General features: G+C 38.3%; 1 long non-coding RNA gene and 1 pseudogene across 4 annotated transcripts in view; both read right to left on the bottom strand.

Annotated features, from left to right (window-relative positions):
* Positions 1-18,301, bottom strand: part of LOC144369891 (uncharacterized) — a 100,113-nt gene extending 81,812 nt beyond the window's left edge. For 3 of the 4 annotated variants that reach the window (XR_013429733.1, XR_013429735.1, XR_013429736.1), the window contains exon 1: positions 18,003-18,301. This is a non-coding gene — a long non-coding RNA (uncharacterized LOC144369891). The other variant, XR_013429734.1, reaches the window with a different exon arrangement.
* Positions 8,878-11,494, bottom strand: LOC144369890 (transcription factor AP-2 gamma pseudogene; annotated as a pseudogene).
* Positions 18,302-22,788: the final 4,487 nt, after the last annotated feature.

The raw sequence follows: 22,788 nt of genomic DNA, 5'->3' as shown, positions 1-22,788 counted from the left end.
AGTTGTTGGAAGTTCTTTACTGACAAATTCTAAAACAGTTCTGCTAACATCTCACATTAAAAATAAAACTAGAATTGCCTAGCAAGCCTATAGATAATCTGAATATATACAGAATCTCATTTATGCATGAATAAGGTATGCCACCAAGCTGATTTTATCATGTAAAGATCTCACATTTACAAGGTGTTGTACAGAGATCTGATGAGTCTCAATGAAAGTATCTGTGTGCATCTTCCAGAGGTCCCCTGAGTTACTTCAATACATAAGATTTCAGATTGCCACACAGGAGGTCAGAACAGTAGCATGTCCCTTTGATGTCCTCATAACAATTGGGAGTCTGCCCAGCAAAGCAGGAGGCCAGGTATGCATGAATAAGGTATGCCACCAAGCTGATTTTATCATGTAAAGATCTCACATTTACAAGGTGTTGTACAGAGATCTGATGAGTCTCAATGAAAGCATCTGTGTGCATCTTCCAGAAGTCCCCTGAGTTACTTCAATACATAAGATTTCAGATTGCCACACAGGAGGTCAGAACAGTAGCATGTCCATTTGATGTCCTCATAACAATTGGGAGTCTACCCAGCAAAGCAGGAGGCCAGGTACCCCAAATGTTGAGAGCTTTCTGTTACTGTTCCTAAGGAAGTTAGTCACTATTTTTTCAAAAATTAAATGTAGTATACAACCATGCAGGAAATTCAAGGGTGAGGCCCTCAAAAATCCTCTATTTATTGGTACAGTCTGCCAAATGATTCTGGGAAAGAAATCCCATCAATGGAAAAACACTTTCCCTAAGGATACTATGATAGGTTAATTCACTGCAATTTGTAAATGTACTGTGAGGGCCTTGGGAGAGAAGAGGCACAAGTAGATTCCCTGTCATAGGATATATATTGCTCTAGTACACATGCAAAATGGAGGAGGTCCAAGCTTTACAAATGGTGAATTCCACTGATAAAGAACTTTCCAAGTGGGGGCATGTGTCCCTGTAGTGTGACATTTGACATTATTTCCATGGAGCAACATCATAGGAGTCAAACTTCAAGGATTATGGGGAAGAGAGATGAGGGAGTCCCAGAAATGGTCTTATAGTCAACTCCTACTCAGGAAGGTCTCCACTAACATTCAGCAAAATGAGACATTCCATAGTCTGGAGCAATTGCTGGGCTACAAATTAGACCTGCTATCTATGAATCCCATGTGCTTTGATTCGATCCATGCACCTTAGTGATACCAACTACCTCATGAAAGGTCACTAATTCAACCACACCCTTTGGCCAGGAATGAAGGCCACCTTCATTGGTAGGCCTTTTACCAGAATCCCTGAATGGGGAAAAGGGAATCTCTCATTTCCCAGAAGAGGCAATGTAGTTGTTTGTGCATGGGTAAGAAGCCATGGAAAGCATGACAAGCCATGGGCAAAATACACCTCCATGGGGACAAGCATTTCAATCATAAACAGGTTAAGTAAACAAAGACATCTTGGTTATATAAAGAGGACACACTAATATTCTCAATGTACTGCAGTGTATCATGAATAATATAAGAAGCTAAAAAATAAGAATAGTTATTTTGAAAGGGAAAAGAAATAGAATTTGCTACCCAACTAGGTTAGAATTTGGTTGGTCCCAAGAAGGCCTCCCAACACCATTTGGTAAAGTACCAAGTGAGCCTTAGGTACTACTTACTCTCAGATAATTGGAAAACTTTCATGGCAAAATTGTGGTCACCATGATATATTGACCAGACAGATCATATACACAGAAATAATTTTGAAATAAGTTGCTCTAGTTGTCATCCCTCACCTTTAGTTATTGCTATTTGCCAGGGATCATTATACCTTTAAGTCCCAGAGAAACCAGGGAGAATAAGAACAATTCAGAAAAGAGGAAAGTAGGATGTGATAACTTCCTGCTACATAGGAGAAGGAACTACCTAATATATGGTAGGTTAGTAATCCACAATCCTTGCTCAGGAACAAAGACCCAGAGGATCAGAAAAGTCAGAGGAATATGTGAAAAGAACAGGCAGGCTTTTGCTCTGTTTCCCTGTGGAATTTAGGGATATGACCTTGTAGGGGCAAAGTATCACCATCCATTACCACCCTTTGCCAAATACTAATATTATTTGACTTAACATGGCATACAAACTAATAAACCCATCATTTTAAAATATTGTAAATGGAAAAATGCATTAAATACACCTAACCTATCAAATATCACAATATGCTATAGAGTACAGGTTTTTCAACCTTAATATTAGATCATGTGGCCAAAGAAATGTTAAAATACAAAATTCAAAGTACAGTTTCTACAGAATGCATATTACTATCACACCATGGTAAACTTGAAAAATCACATGTTGGATCATGCCAAGTCAGAGACAGTCTGCAGTTCCTGGTTTTATACTCCTTGGCCACATAAAGCTTCATCTTCCATGCCCTCTGTGGTTTCATAGGGCAAAGTGACTAGTTGTTGCAGCTGAGCTGATAGGTCAGTTCTGAGCCTAACCTGCCAGGACAAAACCCATCAATACTTTTTTCCACTTCCTCATAGTGACTGAGAATTCCATCAAAAGATCATCAAAAGGAGGCAAAGAAGTAAGCTGAGTCTAACAGAATCCAAAGAGAAGGTCAACTTGACAGGGGCAAAGTGAACATAATCAAGGCCCTGACTTGCTGCTCAGGCCAAAAATGAGACTCACAGACCTCAGGGAGGCCACACCATCAGCAACAAGCCAAGTGACATGGGACACATTCAGCACAAGATGATGACTGTTCCCCGGGAACAATTAGAAAGTCCACCACAGGATTCAGGAGCAGATGTAACAGTCTTCAGGGTTAAGGCCAGGCAAACTCCCTCAGCACACAGCAAGAGCGAAGACCAGCATGAGGAGCTGATGTATACCAGGATGTCTTCTCCTATCATACAGTTCCACAAGGGCAGGAGACTGTCCTATGCATCTAAATACCATCTTGCAAGGAAGGAACAGCACTAATAAATCTAAGCATTCCTGGAAAGTTCTCAACCACCCAAAACAGGCAACTGAGTCCAGCAGATCCCAGATTCTGAAGGTAATTCTATAATTTGACATAGTTGGAGACAAAGTCACACCTAACACTGCCTCTCTGGCCAGTTTATTCTGTTTGTCTCATCTGTTAACTTCAGCTTTATGGAAAATATGAAGGCTCTGAAACTAGAGAGGAGCAGGAAAAAAACAGAGCAGGTGTTTACCTTCCATATATGACTCCAGGGCAGATTCTCTCCAAACCTTGTTGTTTCAATTTGCTTCCCCTTGCTACCACTTTGCAGTTCATAAAAGCTGACTAAATAAAGCTATGTAGCTGCCAAGACAGCGCTGTGCACTAGCACATGGACACATTTTTACCTTTGGCCTGTCCACAGCCACTTCACACCCATAGTGCATCTTGCAGGGTTTAAAAAAAAAAAATCAGGAAAAAAATAATGGTAGCTTAAAAACAGAACATCTCTTGGCCATCATAGGTCTAAATTTTTTAGAAAGAATAAACAGAATTAAGTATCTAATGTGCAAAGGCAAAATCATCCCTGTATTTCATTCACCTTTATAGAAATCTAGTTTGCAAGTCCCTTTGCTGTGATTTGAATTGACCTACTTGATGGAACACAGGCCAATTCCATTAGGCACCTGCCTGTGCATAATGATGAAAATACAAAAACAAAACAAAGCAAAACAAAAAACAAACCTGGGTTCAATGGAAAAAAAATGTGAGGGTAAGATTCGCATTGAATATTTAGTAATATTCTGATTTGTATCAGGGGTAGATATACTTTAAGGTATTTTAAATTATTATTTACTCTTTCAAGTTTTTTAAAAACATTTCACGGATTAAAAGCCAATAAATTTTATATCATATGCTATTTGGGAAATTTTAGAATTCAAATAGTCAACCCTCATATTGTAAGAAACTATTTAGTATCTTATGGACAAATTTAAATATTTTCCCTGATCTAATCATTTTTATTTTCTTATTTATCTTCCTGATGCCCATAACATAAATGTACATACTACTAACTATATGGAAATGAGAAATAAGTATCTTCATGTTACCAAGAGTTTCTAAAATGCTCAGCAATGACTAGTATTGGAAGTATTAGGCAAGTATTTTCCTGGCTCCACCAACAGATGAGGAAAAAAATGTTAAAATACAAAATTCAAAGTACAGTTTCTACAGAATGCATATCACAGATTAGCTCATGCTAACTCACAATGGGGTAGGGAGCGAATAGAAGTACTTTGGATTAGATAAAGGGGAATGAAGGCAGATGAGTGCAGTCCATGTTCTATAAAAACATATTCAATAGCATTGGTAAGGCTGAGAATTACAAGGAAAAAAAGAAAAAATCAAATCAGTTCCATTTGTCTCCATCTACTTTTGTTACCCCCCCCCAAAAAAAATTCATACTGCATTCTTACTGCCACTTTTGATACAGTTGCAATCAAAGCAGTTTACAATTTCCACTGTCTCCAATGGGATCACCCATGTAGATGGCAACTTTCAGCTTTAGAGCTCACAATTTCAGCATCCGAGTTATGAAAAGAACAATCCTTTCCAAGAAAGGAGCATTTATGCAAGCACTTGGGGAAGCAGAAAAGAAAAAAAAACTGATATGATTTCCTAGTCAATTTCAACCACCTCTGCCAAGATCATGATTCTGGTCTCCAATCCTGCACCTACAGCCCCCATGATGGACAGGATGAGAAGGTTGTCAATGAGGCTGGAAGGCAGCAGCATCTGATGCTATGAGTCAGCTTTAACTATAGTCCCTAGACCCCATGAACAAGCAAAATGTGGAGTGAAAGCTCACATGGAGATAGTTTTTTGGGTGTTGTTGTTTATTTTTTTTATTTTTTAACATTTATCTGAATAAATATGGAATATAAAGTTTCTTAAGAAAGTTTTTGAGAAGAAAAAGTGAAAATTAATATTTATAGCATGTTCTTATTTAGAATGCATATTCAGCAATCTGCTTTTATATGAGTCATATTAACTCTTAATTTTAGAAAATACAAATTTAATTTTGATGGCCACAAAGTAAACAGTCAAATCCAATTTTGTTAGAAAGTTTACCTGTATTTAATGACATGAATTTTCTTAATTGGGAATAAGTTTTACTTCTTAAAATCTATCTATCAATTTAATAAAAATTTAGTGGAGGCATTTTGAGATGTTAACTTTTAAACAGTTTATGTTTCGTGAAATAAAAAGATAAGGCATATCATGTCAGGGTCACTCTGTTAAATGTATACCTGGAACCTACCCTCAAGCTTTAAATGGGAATTCCAAAAGAACCATCACAAGCAGAGCTTTTAAAAATAAACTCTTAAAACATAGTATATATATACAAGGGAATATTACTCACCCATAAAGAGAAATGAAATTATGGCGTTTGCCAGTATATGGATGGAACTGGAGAATATTATGCTAAGTAAAACAAGCCAATCCCAAAAAACTAAAGGCCAAACATTCTCTCTGATATGTGTATGCTAACTCACAATGGGGTAGGGGGAGAAAAGAAGTACTTTGGATTAGATAAAGGGGAATGAAGGGAAGGGAGGGGGAATTGGAATAGGAAAGAATGGGGATAGGAAAGAATGAATCTGACATCACTTTCCTATGTTCAAAGATGAATACACAACCAATATAATTCCACATCATGTACAACCAAAAGAATGGGAAGTTGTACTCCATGTTTATATAATATTCCAAAATAAATTCTACTGTCATGTATAAATTTAAAAAAATGAACTCTAAGAGCATTTAATTCTATGTTGAATGATAATACAAATCCATTACTATCACTACAATAACTTTTCTCTTCCAGAGGAAACTCAAAAAATTACTGACCTCAAATGTGGCAACAAGATCACTTGCCATGATGCTCAGCCCCTTGGGAACTGCCTCTCTGTCTTTGGTCACTGGAAACACCTGAACCTGCCCAGACTTCTCTACTCAGTCTTCCCAGAACAGTTCATAAGACTCCTTTCCTTTATTTGTCACAAAAGTGTTGCTAAGAAGTATTTTATTACTTTTCATAAATCAAAAGAAAACAACACAAATACAGAAATAAATAAAATGCATGAGTATATAAAGAAAATCATACACATAAAACAGAAAACACATAAATAATCCTTCAGAAGAAGTATTGATACATTGAGCTTTATAAATCACACTTCACAAATGAGCATGAAGTTTGGTAGCAATATCAAGGAATATTTATTGAAACACACATTACATGCAATCAGAGTTGCAACCATAAACACTAACACTGAATGCTACTGTCTTAGGAAAAATTAACTTAAATATGTAGTGAAAGTAATCCGAATATACATGGTGAAATTAGTACTACCATTTCATAATGACTGCTTATCATATTCTGAGCTGTTAACTTTTTAAATTAAATATAATAGAAATAAGTAGATTTGAAACTAGGAGACTTTTTCCTCTATATGTATATATAGAGAGAGGAAAAAGTACCTGCTGCAGGGAAGCCTGAATCATAACAGGTTTGTGTCTCTGCAGATCAGAAACACAACATGCAAGCCCACTGGGCTTCTTTAAAATAATTGAATTGCCCCTTCAGTAAATTAATGGACAAAAAAATGTGGCATATATACACAATGGAATATTACTCAGCAATAAGAGAATGAAATTATAGCATTTGCAGGTAAATGGATGGTGTTGGAGAAGATAATGCTAAGTGAAGTCATCCAATCCCCAAAAAAACAAATGCCAAGTATTTTCTCTGATATAAGGAGGCTGATTCATAGTGTGGTAGGGAGGGGGAGCATGGGAGGAATAGACAAACTGTAGATAGGTCTGGGGGGTAGGAAGTGAAGGGAGGGGGCAGGGGGTTAGCAAGGATTATGGAATGTGATGGACATCATTATCCAAAGTACATGTATGAAGACACAAATTGGTATGAACATACTTTATAATTTTATGAACATACTTTTAATTTTTCAACCTGATATATGAAAAATTGTGCTGTATATGTTCAATAAGAATTGCAATGCATTCTGCTATCATTTATTTTTTAAAAAAATAAATTTAAAAAAATTTTAAAAATAAAATAATTGAGTGTTTACTTATTATTATAATCTTTGAAACCACTGAAAAGTTTAGATGTTAACATGATATTAGATTAATCACCAGACAAAAAATGTTAATTTGATAATGTAAATAATAGATGAACCCTGGTTTCAAAGACAATATATTTTTACTGTCATGCTGGAAATATTTGAATGAGATTTGAAGTTTAACTCTCAGGCCACAGAATGCTCCTTCACATTTAAAAAAAAAATTGAGAGTGGACAATCATGGGCAATTTAAATATTTTATATTTAAATACCACTTTCTGGGTTTTCCTCTTGTATCAACTTTTTCCTATCAATGTATCTGATAACTAAGCACCATGCTTGATTTTAAATGGATAAAGAAACTCAATCTATACTTAAACCCAGATCTTTGGAATATTACATAAAGGGAGTAAATACTCAACTCCAAGACTACATCACCAATATTTACAAGGATGTACTTAGAAGGGGAAGAGCTCATTTTAAATTGTACTTCCTGAATGAATTAGCTCACCTTTCACAGAAAAATCAGTCTACCTCTTTAGAATTTTGTAGAGAGTTTTATTTTTATTTTTATTTTTTTTAATTTTTTTTTAATTTTTTATTTTTTTATTGGTTGTTCACAACTTTACTTTTAATTGTATTAACTGAATTAATCCTCTGAACTACTATTTGTGTAACAGAAAAGTGATTTATTCAATGACACTGGAGTCCTGTGATGGAATGATACATTTCCAAAAAGCAAGTCCACAGCTTCCTTCATACTACCTGGGAAGGGACCATCCCTACTATCAGCACAGCCTTCCCCTGGCTTCCTCTCATATGATGTCCCAGGATGGTGCTCATTGCCCATCAGGCAGCCCTGTTCTCTTTCCATCACAGAGATCCTGTGTGGCGGCCTACTGACTAACCCCAGTGGCTCTGATGTTGGCTCATTTACTTATTTATATATTTCAGTTTTTCATGATCAGCTCATTGGAATAATAATTTTTTCATAGTCTATTGTCAAACTAAAAAGATTTGGTATAACTGGAAATAACGAATAGCTCCCAATAATTCCATTCTGACTTAATTTCCTTTATGAGTATTTACTGGCAACCAATAAGGAAGAGATTTATCCAAAGAAAATAAAAATAAATCTATTATAAAAAGAAAGATAACATGAAAAGTCCAATTTCTTTAATTTCATAAAATGCAAATAATTAATTTTTGAGCTACAGGAACAAAAATAAAGATGCAAGCTCTCTCTGAGGAAGGAGCAGAAACAACAGCTGACTCAGCATCTCTCTGATTTAGACTTGCAAAGCCAAAGCCATGGCTACTGGACAGCTCTGAAGAGCTGCTGAAGGACACCCAGAGCAAGGCAGAGACCAGCAGAGCATCACAGATGTCTGCAGAGAAAAGCAACATATGAAGGTTAGCACACTGGGAGAAGCTCTCCTTTCTCCTCTTCCTTCCTTCTCTCCTTTCTTTTTTAGTTAAAGAGGTTAGAATTTGCACCATCTTGGTCATAAGCATATTAGTCTATGCCTAACAACAGGCTAATAAGGAAAATAAAAGCCCTAGCTTCCAGTCTTTGTCATTATCCTATTGTAACTGTTCCCCTCATGGCCAAGTCAAAGCCCTCAGTGTGATGTGACTGGAAGGCACGCAATCACACATCACGAAACACTTCCATCTTGCACACACATAGAAGACACATAAACAGCCTGAAGAGCAGGGGTCATAGCAAGACACTACAAAAGAAGCAAAAGACATGAGTTTTGATAATTGATACCTGTATTTTCAATATGATTGGCTTAGTTTCACTTACATAATTTAATTTTACTTTTTTATTTTTCCACAGATTCTATTCAGAATACTTTTGTTATACAAGTATCATGCACATTGGGGAACATTTACAGGCAAGGAGTTTAAACCTCCATTTCACCCACACCAACTCTAACGCACATTTACCTTACAGTGAATGAGCCTCACAGGAATGAGATACCAAGTTATTGCTTTCTGAACACAGAGCTCTAATTAAACAGAATCTTCCAAACCAAGAACAAAGCCCTGTATCCTCTTAATTCTTCATACCCTGTGTACAGATGAATAAAATCTAAAGACATGTTATAAATTACACCACCACCATTAAAACTTAACATTAAAATCAAATCATATTTCTCAAAAACTTTTAAGAAGTGCACCAATATTTACAGATCCCATTAAATTATGCATAAATATTTTCTGTACACTCAACACACTGTTTCTCAAAATACAGAGCCTCTACAGGGGCTTGGGGGTGACAGGCAGCAGGAGAGCTTAGTGCCACCCTTTTCAAGTTTACTGGAAAAATCAAGATCTGAAATAAATATGCAAATAAAACTTCAGTTCCTTACAAGAACCTGTCGTTCCAAAGAGTCACCCACTTAAAGAGTTAACTTTCAAAGTTAAAAAGAGAGAGAGAGAGAAAAGAAAAATGAAACGTCAGCAGGCATTGTTTCTACAAGTTTCCTACAACCAGAAGGCCCCTCTGAGCATGGGGTTTGCACCCACCAGCACCTACTCCCTGGCTGCAGAGCACGTGGTACCTTTGCCTCCTCCTGGAGAGAACCATCGCTAAAGTAGGTAGATAAAGACTAATTTTTGGAAAAAAAAATATTTAGTGAACATAAAAACCAGCCATACCTTAACACTGAAGGAAATAAATTATCGTTAATCTGAATATAATCAATCTGAAGTCTCAACCACATGGCTTCTTGTTAACCCTGGAAGTCAGAGGAAGGAGGGATGGGGTTCCGAAAAATAACGCTGAGCAAGTAAAAACAAAACAAAAACCAGTACTTGTCACCTTGGATCCTGTGTTCAAGGACAGACACTGCAGTGCTGGAGAAGCCACAGGGATCCATGAGGGCAAGTCAAGATCCTGCAAGCCTCAAGTGACAGAAGCCTTTGGATAGGTGGGTAGGGGAGGTTGGAAGCTCCTCCCCTAGCAAGAGCGTGCCCCAGTCTGTCCCAGTGGAGAAGGATTCCTCAGTCTTTTCCCTTCCTGCCCTCTGCTCCCCCCCCCCATTTTACTTCTTGTACTTCTCCATTTTCTCCAGGGTCTTATTAGAATCTGCTGAACTCTGGTCTCCGGGGTTCATATAGGATTTGTCTATGACAATCAGGGCTTCTTTGACCTGCTTCTACACTGCAGACACAGCGGTGCAGATGGCCTGGCTGCCAAACCTATGGGTGGGTAATCAGGCTGAAATGAGACAGGTGGTTCTGTAGGTACCTTTCCAAGATCAGGGAGGGCCTGTTGCTGCAGTTGGGTGTTCAGTCTTGATTGAGGAGGTCCATGAATTCTTTCCACACTTGCTGAGCCGCCCCCAGTGTATTTATTCTTCTTCCTTGCAATCTCGGTTTACCCTCCTGGGTGAGGCCTGGTTAAATTTCGTCCACTGGCTTACTAGGAAACTCAACTTCACAGACATACACAAAGTCCCAAGCCAAGTGAACAGCTTTTCCTTCCACCAAGGATGTCAGGAGGGTCTCAAGAGCAGCTTTCCAAGTTTCCCAGCCAGAAGATTCAGCCCAGTCTTGTCCAACTTTTCTCCACAACGATTGGCCTCCATTTTTGGACTTGGTTTTTCTGAAAACACCTCCCAGCAGCCAGGCATTTAAGCATTCAGAAGGTGACAATCGCCTCTGCACTTCAGCCACAGTCACTTTATATTTGGACATGGAGCTGAGGAGAGAATCTTCCCAGAACCAAACAGAAGACTTCATGGGATTCTGCACGGCTCCCACCAGCTCCTTCTGACAGGGGAGACCTAGGGGGTTCTTAATCATGGAAAATGGGACCTTTGCGGATTACAGTCTGATCAGGCACAAGCTGGTGTGAGTTGACGTTCTGCACCTTTTCCATCTGGTGAACCCTGTCGTGGAGCCCCAGGTTCTCTGCCAGGCAGGTGGCATCCAGGGCGTGCACACTGGGGAACAGCAGGTCTAAGCGGCTGTAGCCCATGGCGCCTCCCTCCTGCCCGGAGAGATGGGGGAGCAGGCCCGCCAGGCACCCTAGGTGCAAAGGCAGGCTGGCCCCCTCCTGGCTCTGGCGGCCAGGCCAGGACTGCTGCTGGTTGCTGGCGGTCACAGGCTGGTGCAGGGGATTGATGGCCGCAGCATAGGCTTTGCTCAGATGCAAATAGGGATCGGCCAACTGAGTGTAAACCAGTTGCTGGAAGGGCGGTGGAAAGTATTCAGGGACTCCAGTGTGGGACAGCAGCAGTGCGGAACTGTAAAGATGCTGCCCAGCGGAGGTTAGGTGGGGGATGCGTGGGTTCCCGTGGCTACAAGCCCTGCAGCGAAGGTCTGGGCGCTTGGTTCCCCCGGGGCGCTCTGAAGCACCAACTCAGGACCTCGGGTCCCCAGCCAGATAAGTCAGAGCTTGCGCTCCAGGGGTAAGTCCGCTTGCTGCAAACACCGTGCGCACCAAGCTCGCTCATCAGCCTGCAATTGTTGGAGTCATAATTTAATTTTAAATAATGGTATATTTTGACACTGACTTGTAAAATTCATGAAAAGTTCATGGTTGTCTCTTGATAGCTTCTGAAAATTGGTATTAACACATGACTCAATGGGGACATATTAGAAGGATTTTCTTTTAAATCAGGAAGACGACTGCTTCTATTATCATTGTACCAAAAGTCCTATCAGTAAACAGAAGAAAATTTAAAATGAAGAGCATATAAACTGGAAAGAAGAAAAAGCAACTGTTAGAACTTGCAGATGATGTGACTGTATAGATAGAAATTTTTTAAAAAAATGATTGCTTAGCTATTAGCTCAATATTCAAAAACTAACGCTATATTGGAACACTAGCTATACTTACAAAGTAGGAGAGAATATCAAATGGTAACAAAATATACTGGCTCCTAAGAATGCATTCTACAAAATGATGCAAGTGTTTATGGGGATCATTATAAAAACTCTGTTGGGAAATGGGAAGAGGGGGACTACCTAAATGCAGTCTGCAAAAACTACAAGCAGGAAGACTCCATATTTTTAAGGTATCATTTTCCCTAACTTGAGCTAAAGGTTCACTAAAAGCCCAATTGAAAGTCCAGGAGGTGGAGCTGGGGATGTGGCTCAAGCGGTAGCATGCTTGCCTGGCATGAGCAGGGTGCTGGGTTTGATCCTCAGCACCACATAAAACTAAAATAAAAGATGTTGTGTCCACCGAAAACTAAAAAAATAAAAAAATTTAAAAAATTAAAAATAAATATTAAAAAAATCTCTCTCAAAAAAAATAAATAAATAAAAGAAAGAAAGAAAGAAAGAAAGAAAGCCCAGGAGGCTGTTCATAAGACTTGAAGAAGTGACTCACATGGCTCAGGGTTCTTAATCCAGGGGAATGAAGGGAAGGGGCTATGTAAACATGAGTAGAAGACAATTACATCTTTATTTTCACTAACCTCTAACTCAACTCAACATGACAGGCCACACAGGTTCAGCATGCCCTGTGCATTTGGTTAACCAATATAAATTAGATATTTTTATAGCAATCATTGCATGGTTAGAAACACAGTTTGTGTCTCATTTCTTCAAAATAACAGTAGTTATTAAGTTCATTGCCAGATTTTGTTCTTTTGCATGCTAATTAATAGCCAAGGATGGCTATTATATTAACATTTCTAGTACGCTCATTACTGCACTTTAATAATTGCTTTTCTCTGTAATTCCAGATGCAAATGTTCTGCATCTACTAGCATTACTCTGAGAAGGGGCTCATTGGCTTCAGCAAACTGCAGAATGGATTTGTTCGTGGCACACACACACACACACACACACACACACACACACACACAAACACACACAAACACAAATGGTTAAGAAGCCCCAAAGTGGTTGGTATGTTACTGGAGCATTATGTTACTAGGGCATTATGGGCATTTCAATGAATTCTGTTCAGGCTTTGCTACCTGGAGTGTTACCATGGCAATTTCTCCAATGCAAGAAAACTCCAGTCAGAGTTATTCGTATTGTAGGCTAAGGGGTTCCCCCATTGGTGGGGGGGGGGGCAAGTGAGGGTTAACCCATGAACTGTTTAACATGAGGGCCTGCTCCTTTTCCCAGCCTGGGCCCCAGCAGGCCTTCCTTAATGAATGTCCATTGACAGCCATGGCCCATGGCTCCCCCTGTAGTCACTTCTGCTCACATTTTTTTTCTCACCACTATGGTGTCTCCCCCACCCCCAAACACACACACCCACATCCCTTAGCTTGCTGAGAACTAAGCACAGATTTGAGAAGCAGAGTATGCAGGGTATAAGTCAGAGAGAATGAACCAGTTGACTAATCTTGGGATGTTCCTCAGCCTCAGCTTTCTCATCTATACAATGGAGATCACACAACCAATAGGGTTGCTGCTAGGATGAAAAGCATTTCCATTATTTTCTTTATCGTGAAATAAGTTATCACATATTAAGACCCTACAAATAATCCTGTGAGGACAGTTATCACATATTAAGACCCTACAAATAATCCTTTGGAGGACAGTTGTAACCTCCACATCCAATTTAAAATACAAGTGTAGGGGGGAGGCATTCACAGTGCCAAACAAAACATTCATTCATTCCCCAAAGCTTAGTATTAAAAAGAAAAAGGAAAAAAAGACTGGTCACAGTAGTGCATGCCAGCAGCTCAGCAGGCTGAGGCAGGAGGATCACGAGTTCAAAGCCAGCTTCAGCAACTTAATAAGCCCTTAAGCAACTAAGCAAGACCCTGTCTCTAAATTAAAAAAAATTAAAAAGGGCTGGGGATGTGGTTCAGTGTTAAGTGCCCCTGGGTTCAATCCATGGTACCAATAATAATAATAACAGTAATATTTTTAAAAAGAAACAACTTTTATAGTATAATCTTTCCTTGGGAAAAACAATTTGATACTTTTTTTAAAAAAATGATAATTTTCTTTATAACCCTAACTGGAAGGACTTAGAATCAGCTATTCCAATTGATTCCTGAGGCCACCTATGAAATCATGTGATCAAAACAAGGTGCCCTGCTGCCCCGACCCATGTGGGCAGCTGAACTTCAGGTCGCTCATGTGAATTTCCAGGGACACCAAATAAAACACAGACATACACTTTACCTTTATACAAGCTTCAGGAAGGCTCCATGGCTTTCAGCCTCAAGCTTCCCAAATGGGAGAGCAAGGGAAAGTCAGGAGAGGCTGGCCAAAGAGAGGGAGCACATTCGGAAGTGGGCTTTTATTGGGGGGACCTTCATTCTTAGAAAGTTCCATTCAAAAAAAGGTCAGAGGGGCAGGTTACAAAGAAAAGGTGTGTGTAATTCAACCCAAGGGGCTGCAGGGCGACACACCTATGTATGAAGACAACTTCCAGGACTGGGCAATGTCCAGGTCACTATGAGATGTAGTGATGGTCAAAGCCTCTCCTCTCAGGGACTGAGAACACGAATCATTCAGAGTGATCTTCCACAGTGCCCTCCTCCTGTGAGGCCCTGGCACAGGAGGATCTCTCTACCTGTGTACTGGGACAGTACAGTTCCTGCACTTCTGCATCTTCCAGGTAATTGACATACACACAAGGTAAACTCTCAGGTACCCTCAGAAATCTTCACTCCTTGATGTTTCAATATGAACTGTTCTTTGTTTTATACTATGATGCCTGGAGTGAAAGTTGGTAGGATCAGATGTCATTTTTATTCTATGACATCATTATAAAATATGCAGTTTCATTAACTGAATATTATTCTTATAAATAATCTGAGAAATAATATGTCCATAAAAAGTAGATAAAACTTGAAAGGCTTCAAAGCTATGAAAATTATTCAAAGAAATTTTTTTAACAGGTGAGATGATAAAGCAATTGTAAAGAACTATAACTTAGGAGAAAAGAAAGCTGAGTACAAATAATAAGCTTATAAGAATGAACATAAGAGAAAAGGAAATACTGTAGTTAGGCCAAAGCAAATTTATTTCTCTGTATAATAGCCACTCATATACATGAGAATGATTCTGCAAAATTATCTCAACTTTTGAGTGCACTTATTCGTTCATAAGTATGAACATAATCAAGGTTGTGTTTCTAAAAGAAGCTTTAGAATTGGGCTGGGGGCATAGGTCAGTGGTAGAGTGCTTATCCAGCCTGAGCAAGGTGATGGATGGATTCCATCTCTAGCACCACAAAAGAAAAATTTTTAGTTGTGATATGTTTTATAGAAAAACTAAACACATCACAAATGTACACAATTGACACTGATTCAGGTCAGATTACTAGGGCTATCCTCCTAGGCTGTCTGATGCAACAAATTCATATTTATAAAACATTTAAACCATATTGAAAAGCCACTTTAATCAATAGCCTGTTGTTTGTCATGCCATAATAACAACCTTAGACTGAAATAATAAAATAATATTTCAGCTTCTGATTTTAAAACTTAAGACACACTCATTCTTATGAATTTAATCTCTGGTAACAAAAAAAAAATTATAATAAGAACCAGAGGGTCTAAATTTTCCAGGTGGGTGTGGGGTTATATTGTTGTGGAATAATTGAAAATTGCTGCACAATTTTTTAAACCCTAGAAATAATATGAAAAATTTCATATGGTCATTTCTACTTAGAGAAATATTTCTTCTGAAAATACCACAGACTTTAAAAACTTACAAAAATTTAACAAGTGTACTGTCACATTGGATTCATAAATATAATAATATGTTGGGTTTTTAGGATAAGACTTAGGCTGCAGGAGAATTTTTTTCACTGTCTTAGAAACACACACACACACACACACACACACACACACACACACACACACACAATCTGATAATTTGAACATTCGCAGTTGAGAAGAATTTAGAGAAACTTTATTTAGTGACCCTGTAGGAGAGTAAAATATCCTACCCCAGACACATTTCTTTGGCATATTTCAAATTGGATAATTCAGAGAAACTTCAGGCTCTGTGAACACAGGAATGGTTCTGAAAGGTGGTTCTTTTCCAAAAGAAAAGTATCTATCTACATTAGTAAATAGCAGCTGTGCATTGGGGTGGGAGGTCCATTTTATATCCCCCACCTCTTTTCTGCCTAGGAGGGCTATAAACACAGCAAATAGAGATTGAGATTCTAACACCTGACCCAGATAATTGGCCACAGGTGGTTGTTGCCTGGAAGACCCCTTCTGCATCACAAGATACCCTTGCTGGCTGTGCATATCCAATCCTCTTATGATCTCTCCCCACCCCCACCCCTGCTGAGTTTTCCCTTTTTTCACCTTAATAAATTTGTATAGCTCTTCTCCAATTTAATCTCCATCAGGGTGAACCAGTGAACCTTGAGAAGGCCCAATAGAAATGTCCCTTTGTCTGAGCAACACCATGTGTGGATAGTGACTTTTCTTTTATAAATCCAAATCTAAATCTACACCCTATAAGCATTACTAAAGCAAGAAAACTTAAAATATAAGAATTAAATAAATATTTAAATTGCTCACAGAAAAAAAAGTGTTTGTTCTATAATTTACCAGCAATAGTGATTGTAAAAACTTCTTAAATACACTGATAGGACTGTAGAAGCATGAATTAAATACACCCCGTGGATACATTCAGGGGTCACCTAGCCACCACAGGTGAGCCTCCTTGGCTACAGCAGGCCCCATAGCAAGTGGATTATGGGCCAGGCATGGTGGTGCAGGGCTGTAATCCCAGCAGCTCTGGGAGGCTGGGCCTCAATAACTCTGCCGCAAAACTAAAAAATAAAAATAAAAATGGCTGGGGATATACCTCAGTGGTTAAGCATCCCTGGGTTCAATCTGTAGTTACCCACCCCCAATTAAGAAATGAAAGAAAAAAAGTAGACTGAGGAAAACCACATGCTTGAATGATCTCATCCACCCATTCTACACCATGAACACAATTTCCAGGTTTAGGGGAAGATATTCTTATATAAAACAGTGAATGAACCAACAAGCACTCATTGAAACAAAACATGACTTTTTTCCTAAGTAGGAAACAAGTCTCACAATTGACAGCATGCACAATTTACTTTCTACTGAGCATTCTTCTCTTTGACACAAAACCAAATCTCATTTTTAAAAAAATAAATGTTTAAGGTTAAAATCCACTGTGTTCCTGAAGAACATGAATAAGAACATTCTCCTTCCTTATCTTCCCCACCTGGTGATCTCAGTCCCTATTTTTATAACAATTGAGATTTTCAGATAGCTGTTCAATATCTACTAATTTAGATCTTATCAAATTTTCCTGTTTTATTAATTTGTTTTGCATACTATTGATAAGAGTTTTTTTCACTTCATTTTCTTTGGATTCATTCTCTCTTCTTTGTGAAGTACATCCTTCCTTTTCTTTTCCATTAAGTTTATAGGATAGTGAGTAGGTAGCATTTCTGAATAATATCATATTGAAATAGAATAAATAAAAGATAGGTAGAAAGGAGACAAAAGAAGAAAAGGGAGACTACTTTAAACTCAAAGCCTTGTGATAAATTCCTCATACCTTCACTCTCTGGTCAGTTTTTCTCCAAGGGCTGTCACTTCCCAAGCCAGATTTTTTTCTAAGAGCCTGAGTTCCCAAAAGGTGCATCTCACTCCCTTGACAGCCGCATTCTTCCTGAATATGGATTCCTTGCTTTCCTGAATAAATCTCTGCTCCTCCCTCTCTGACATGGGTGTTTTGTTTTTGCTGCTTGGACTAACCAATAAGCTATGAGCCTTCCTTTTTATCTTGAATTCTCCCTTAGTGAATTTCTGTTGACAGCAGTGATAATTTCACCACTTTGTCCAACAGTTCACTAATCCTAGAAACACTGTATTCAATTTAACTTTACCAACCACTCAGACAAACCAAGGATTTAGATGGTAACATAACAAAGGACTTACAGAGTCTGAGTCCTTCAGGCAGCACCTGCTCTAAGTCTTCTGGCAAGAAATTGAACCTGCAGGACTCCAATCAGTGGTTCCACTGCTTGCTCACATATTAGAGAAATTTTCTGTTGGGTTGAATATCCCAAATAATAGGACATTACAAAGAAGACTGAAGCTTCAGCCAAAGTTCCAGGAACCACCCAGGGCTATGGAAACAAAGTCCAATGTCCACCAGTCCCAAAAATCACGTGGCATTACAATTCCTTCTCCAGAGAATAAAACCACTAAATCAGGTGATGGAACCACAAGCAATACAGTTTCTGAAAGCCACATCCTAAAAATATTTAGAAAGTTTCATAATTCTAAATATCAGACACATTCATAATAACCTCCCAATGAAATAAAAAAATGTTATGTTTGTTAGTCAAAAACCAAACATTATCCAATTTTTTTTTCATGGGTTAGATATAATTGACCCTGCCTCCATGCACATCTTATATGTGCAAGTATACCTTATCCTAAAGTGTATACAGGAAAAATTTAATGAATGCTACAGCACAGGTAAGAAATAGTATATATTTTCCCCCACTTTGCGACTTATAATCTTGGAAGAAATTTTTTATTGCTGTGATATTAATGAGCATATAATAAGAATGCAATTTCTAATTTTAATCTAATTAAAATGCTAAGTGTTTTGTAAATTACACTGCTATAATCATTGGTATTCACGTATCACTATAGTATACTGATTTAGTTCAAGTTGTGGTGTAAGGGTCTGGCGAAACGTCGGAGGGAGAGACCACCCAAGAGACTGACTCCATGCAATTGGCAAAAGGGGATATTTATTGGGGATCCATTCCAGCGCGCTGGGACTCTGTGCTCACTCAAGAAGGGAGAGCAGCCCAGAGCCCAGAGCAGAGTTCAAGCAGAGCTTAAGTACACTTTCTGGAGAGGGGGAGGGGGCTTTGCATACATCAGAACAAATCATCATGAGGCGCGGGGAAAATTGAACAACAACCCTGAGTCAGGATTAGTGCATACATTGGCGGGAACAATCAGGGCAGGAGTGATTGGTGCTCCTAGGTGGGGTACACATTCAAACTGATTGGTTTTGGTCCTGCAATGCCTACATGCCAAGCAACTCAAAACCCTTAGCTATTAAACAACCAGAAAGTCATTGGAAATATTTACTGGGCAGTTCCAGTATTGTCCTAACAGCTACAGGGATTACAGGTTTTGGGGATAGCAGAGGGACTCTAACAATACCCAGTCTTTTACTTTTTAACCCAATCTCCGCACTTTGGAAACTTTAGGATACCTGGTCTTTTACACTTTAACTCAGGCTCTGCGGCTTAGAATCAGGTTGGAAATTTTACCTTTACAGTGGAATCAGCCCAAGTGCTCAACTGATGAAAAAATGAATACAATAGACTTTTACTCAGCCATAAAGAAGAATGAAGGGCTGGGGATGTGGCTCAAGTGGTAGCGCGCTTGCCTGGCATGCGTGCGGCCCGGGTTCGATCCTCAGCACCACATACCAACAAAGATGTTGTGTCCGCCGAGAACTAAAAAATAAAGATTAAAAATTCTCTCTCTCTCTCCTCTCTCTCCTCTCACTCTCTCTAAAAAAAAAAAAAAAGAAGAATGAAATCATGTCATTTGTTAGTTAAATGGATGGAACTAAAGAACACCATGCTAAATAAAATATGTGAAGCCAGATTCACACAGTTCAAGGATAAGATGTTCTCTCTCATATGTGAAGCAAGAGAGAAGGAAAAAAAGAATAAAAAAAGAATCTCATGAAGACAGGAACCAATAGAGTAGAAGAAAGGGATAGAGAGGAAGAGAGGAGAAAAGGGCATGGGGAAGTCATGGGTAATGAAATCTACCAAATTAGTTATGTCCCTCCATGAATAAATCAAAGTGAATCTCACTGACATGTATAATTATAATGCACTAACAAAAAATAATAATAATAGAAGAGAGATCAGTAGAATAGAGTAAGTGTATGGGAGAGGAAGGGAAGGAATAGAAGGAAAGGTATTGGGGAATGAATGAGACTAATCAAATTATGATATATGCATATATAAATATGGCATAATAAATTCCACTATTATAATTATAGTATACAAATAATAACAATTTTTGAAAGTCAAATGTTTTATGCTTCTATTAGTTTTCACTATAATATATTTAAAATACCCAATATTTTGAATCTAATTATATTTTTACCTGTTTTCCAAGCTAGCTCTCTATTCCATTATTGAAGATTAAAGTTTCTAATGGGGTAGAGAGAGAAAAGGGGAGGGGAGGGGAGGGGAGGGGGGATAGTAGAGAATAGGACTGACAGCAGAATACATCAGACACTAGAAAAGCAATATGTCAATCAATGGAAGTGTTACCGCTGTTGACCGGTGACGAGTTCTTGCTCCCCAATGTTGAAGAATAACACCAAAGAAGCACGCCGAGGCAAGGTCAGAGTAGAAATTAGAAATTTATTAAAGGACAGAAGAAAAAGACTTCTCCCGGAGGAAGAAGGGGACCCAAAAGGTGGAATCCGTGGAAGTGCAGTTGTCTCCCCTTTTTATAGTTCTTTCAGTGATGGAATGTAGGTTGGAGGGCCTGAGGGGTGGGACACAGGTGAGCCAAAGAAGTAGTCTGAGCAGGAAGGACTTTTGAGATGGGCTTATCACTTCTCTGGAATGGGCTATCTCCAAATCTGTTGGGGGCTGTTCATTAACACTTCTTCCAGGTGGACTTTGGCCTAGGGCCTTTTCAGGACTTCATTAACATTCCATGAGTTGTCCTGTATTTTCCCTGAGTCATTCCCAGCATGGCCTCCATTTTAGATTTCACTCGATTTTAGACCCGATTTACCTAACTACACTAACTACCTAACTTTAAATCTGGCTTCAGAAGGGTAACTGATGTGATACAGCAATCTGTATACGGGGTAAAGTTGGGAGTTCATAACCCACTTGAATCAAACTGTGAAAGATGATGTATTAAGAACTGTGTAATGTTTTGAACGACCAACAATAAAAAAAAAAAGAAGAAAAAAATAAATAAAGTTTCTAATGGATAAGAAAGGATATACAGTATAAAGGGACAACTGAACTAAGCAGCCTTATGATCACACAATGATATGTTCAATGTCTATGTCATAGCACCATTTTCAAACACTTAAAAAGAATTGAAGTGTCTGACTCTTAAGCAAATACAGAAAGTTTTGTAAGCTCATCAACAAATGATCCAGGGAAAGTACATTTTTGAGGAAGTAGAAATTTACAGGCATTTTTGAGAGGACATGAGAAAGAGATGGCTAGATTACATAAAAACTAATTAATGTCCTAGAGGACACTAATATCTTTATCTTTCCTATCTGCAAAACTGCACTCATCAATTTAGCAGATAACATTTCAGTGTTTCAATTATAATCAAATAGTAAACAAGTAAGAGAGCTATTGGAGTTTTATCCTAGATAATTAAGAAATAATGGGTACCAGTGAAGCCAGATTTACAGATAAGTAGTTAGTGTAGTTAGGTAAATTCGGTCTAATATCAAGTAAGATAAATGAAAAGGAGGCCATTATTGAGAATGGAGTCCAGGAAACCAGAGCAACACTTGGGGAAATTGAAATGTTAATGTCCCCAAGGCCCGGAACCCATTCTAAGGAACAGTTAATGAAACAGCTCCCAGCAAACAGGGAAATGCTAATCAAAAGCTGCCCCAGGCCTTTCCTGCCCAGATTACTCCTCCAGCCCATCTATTCTCCACCTTTTGGGTCTTCCCACCTGCATTCTATCACTGAAAGATAAAGGAAAACAAAAGGCATGAATGTGGGAAAGCTGAAAAGAAGACCTTAGCACTATATAAAAAACGGAAGACCTCCACCTTCCATGGATTCCATCTCTTGGGTCCCCTTCTTCCTCCAGGGAGAAGTCTTTTCTGCTGTCCTTTAATAAAGCTTCTACTTTCCACTCTACACTTGCCTCAGCATGCTTCTCTGGTGTTATACCTCAGCATTCCAAGAAGCAAGCCTTAAATAGCGGTAACACCTGTTAATCAATGCCTTTGTAGAAGACTGAGAGGTCATACTATCACACTCTTTGGCAGTATTTATAAGTGGTACAGAATTTTCTTTTCTTTTTTTCTATTTTTTTTTTTTGTCTGTTGAAAGTTTATTATTGTGTCCAATCTGTATTTCGCAGCACTAAAAAATGACAAAATCATGGAATTTGCAGAATTTTTTTAAGTAGTGATTGGAAAAAACATTCAAAGCACATAATTTTATGCTTTAGAATTGAAACTAGAAAAAAACACATATCTATATTTTGGAGAAACATTTTATATTTGGTTTTATGCCTTTCAAAAATATACAGAAATGTATAATGCAGTTTTTAAGAAGCTATTCAATACTAACAGCACAGGCCTAAGGCAACTGGATTATCAGTGGGTCCCAGAGGCAGGTAGAAATGTGTAAAATTTACAAGACACACTAAAGAACTTTGTGTGTTGAAATAACCCTTCAAAAGTTCTAAAAAAATAAATGAGGAAAATATCCTAAAGTTCAATTCATAGTTGTTATTTAGAAACCTGAGGCTACAGCTAAACCCTAGATAAATACTTTCAAATCATTTAAGCTATTTTACACTTTTATATTCAAAAGTGTATATATTATATTGCTTTCTTCCCCAGTCAAAAGTGCCCTTCATATTCCGAGAAAAAAATTCTGGATCACTATAGGTAGGACATATACTTTGAGTCACAATTACCTAGGAATATTATATTTTATATTTC

Source organism: Ictidomys tridecemlineatus, chromosome 13 (genome assembly GCF_052094955.1).
Source record: "Ictidomys tridecemlineatus isolate mIctTri1 chromosome 13, mIctTri1.hap1, whole genome shotgun sequence".
In the NCBI taxonomy this organism is placed as follows: domain Eukaryota; kingdom Metazoa; phylum Chordata; class Mammalia; order Rodentia; family Sciuridae; genus Ictidomys; species Ictidomys tridecemlineatus.
The sequence above is the reverse complement of the archived record's forward strand: the minus strand, read 5'-3'. Positions and strand labels throughout refer to the sequence as shown.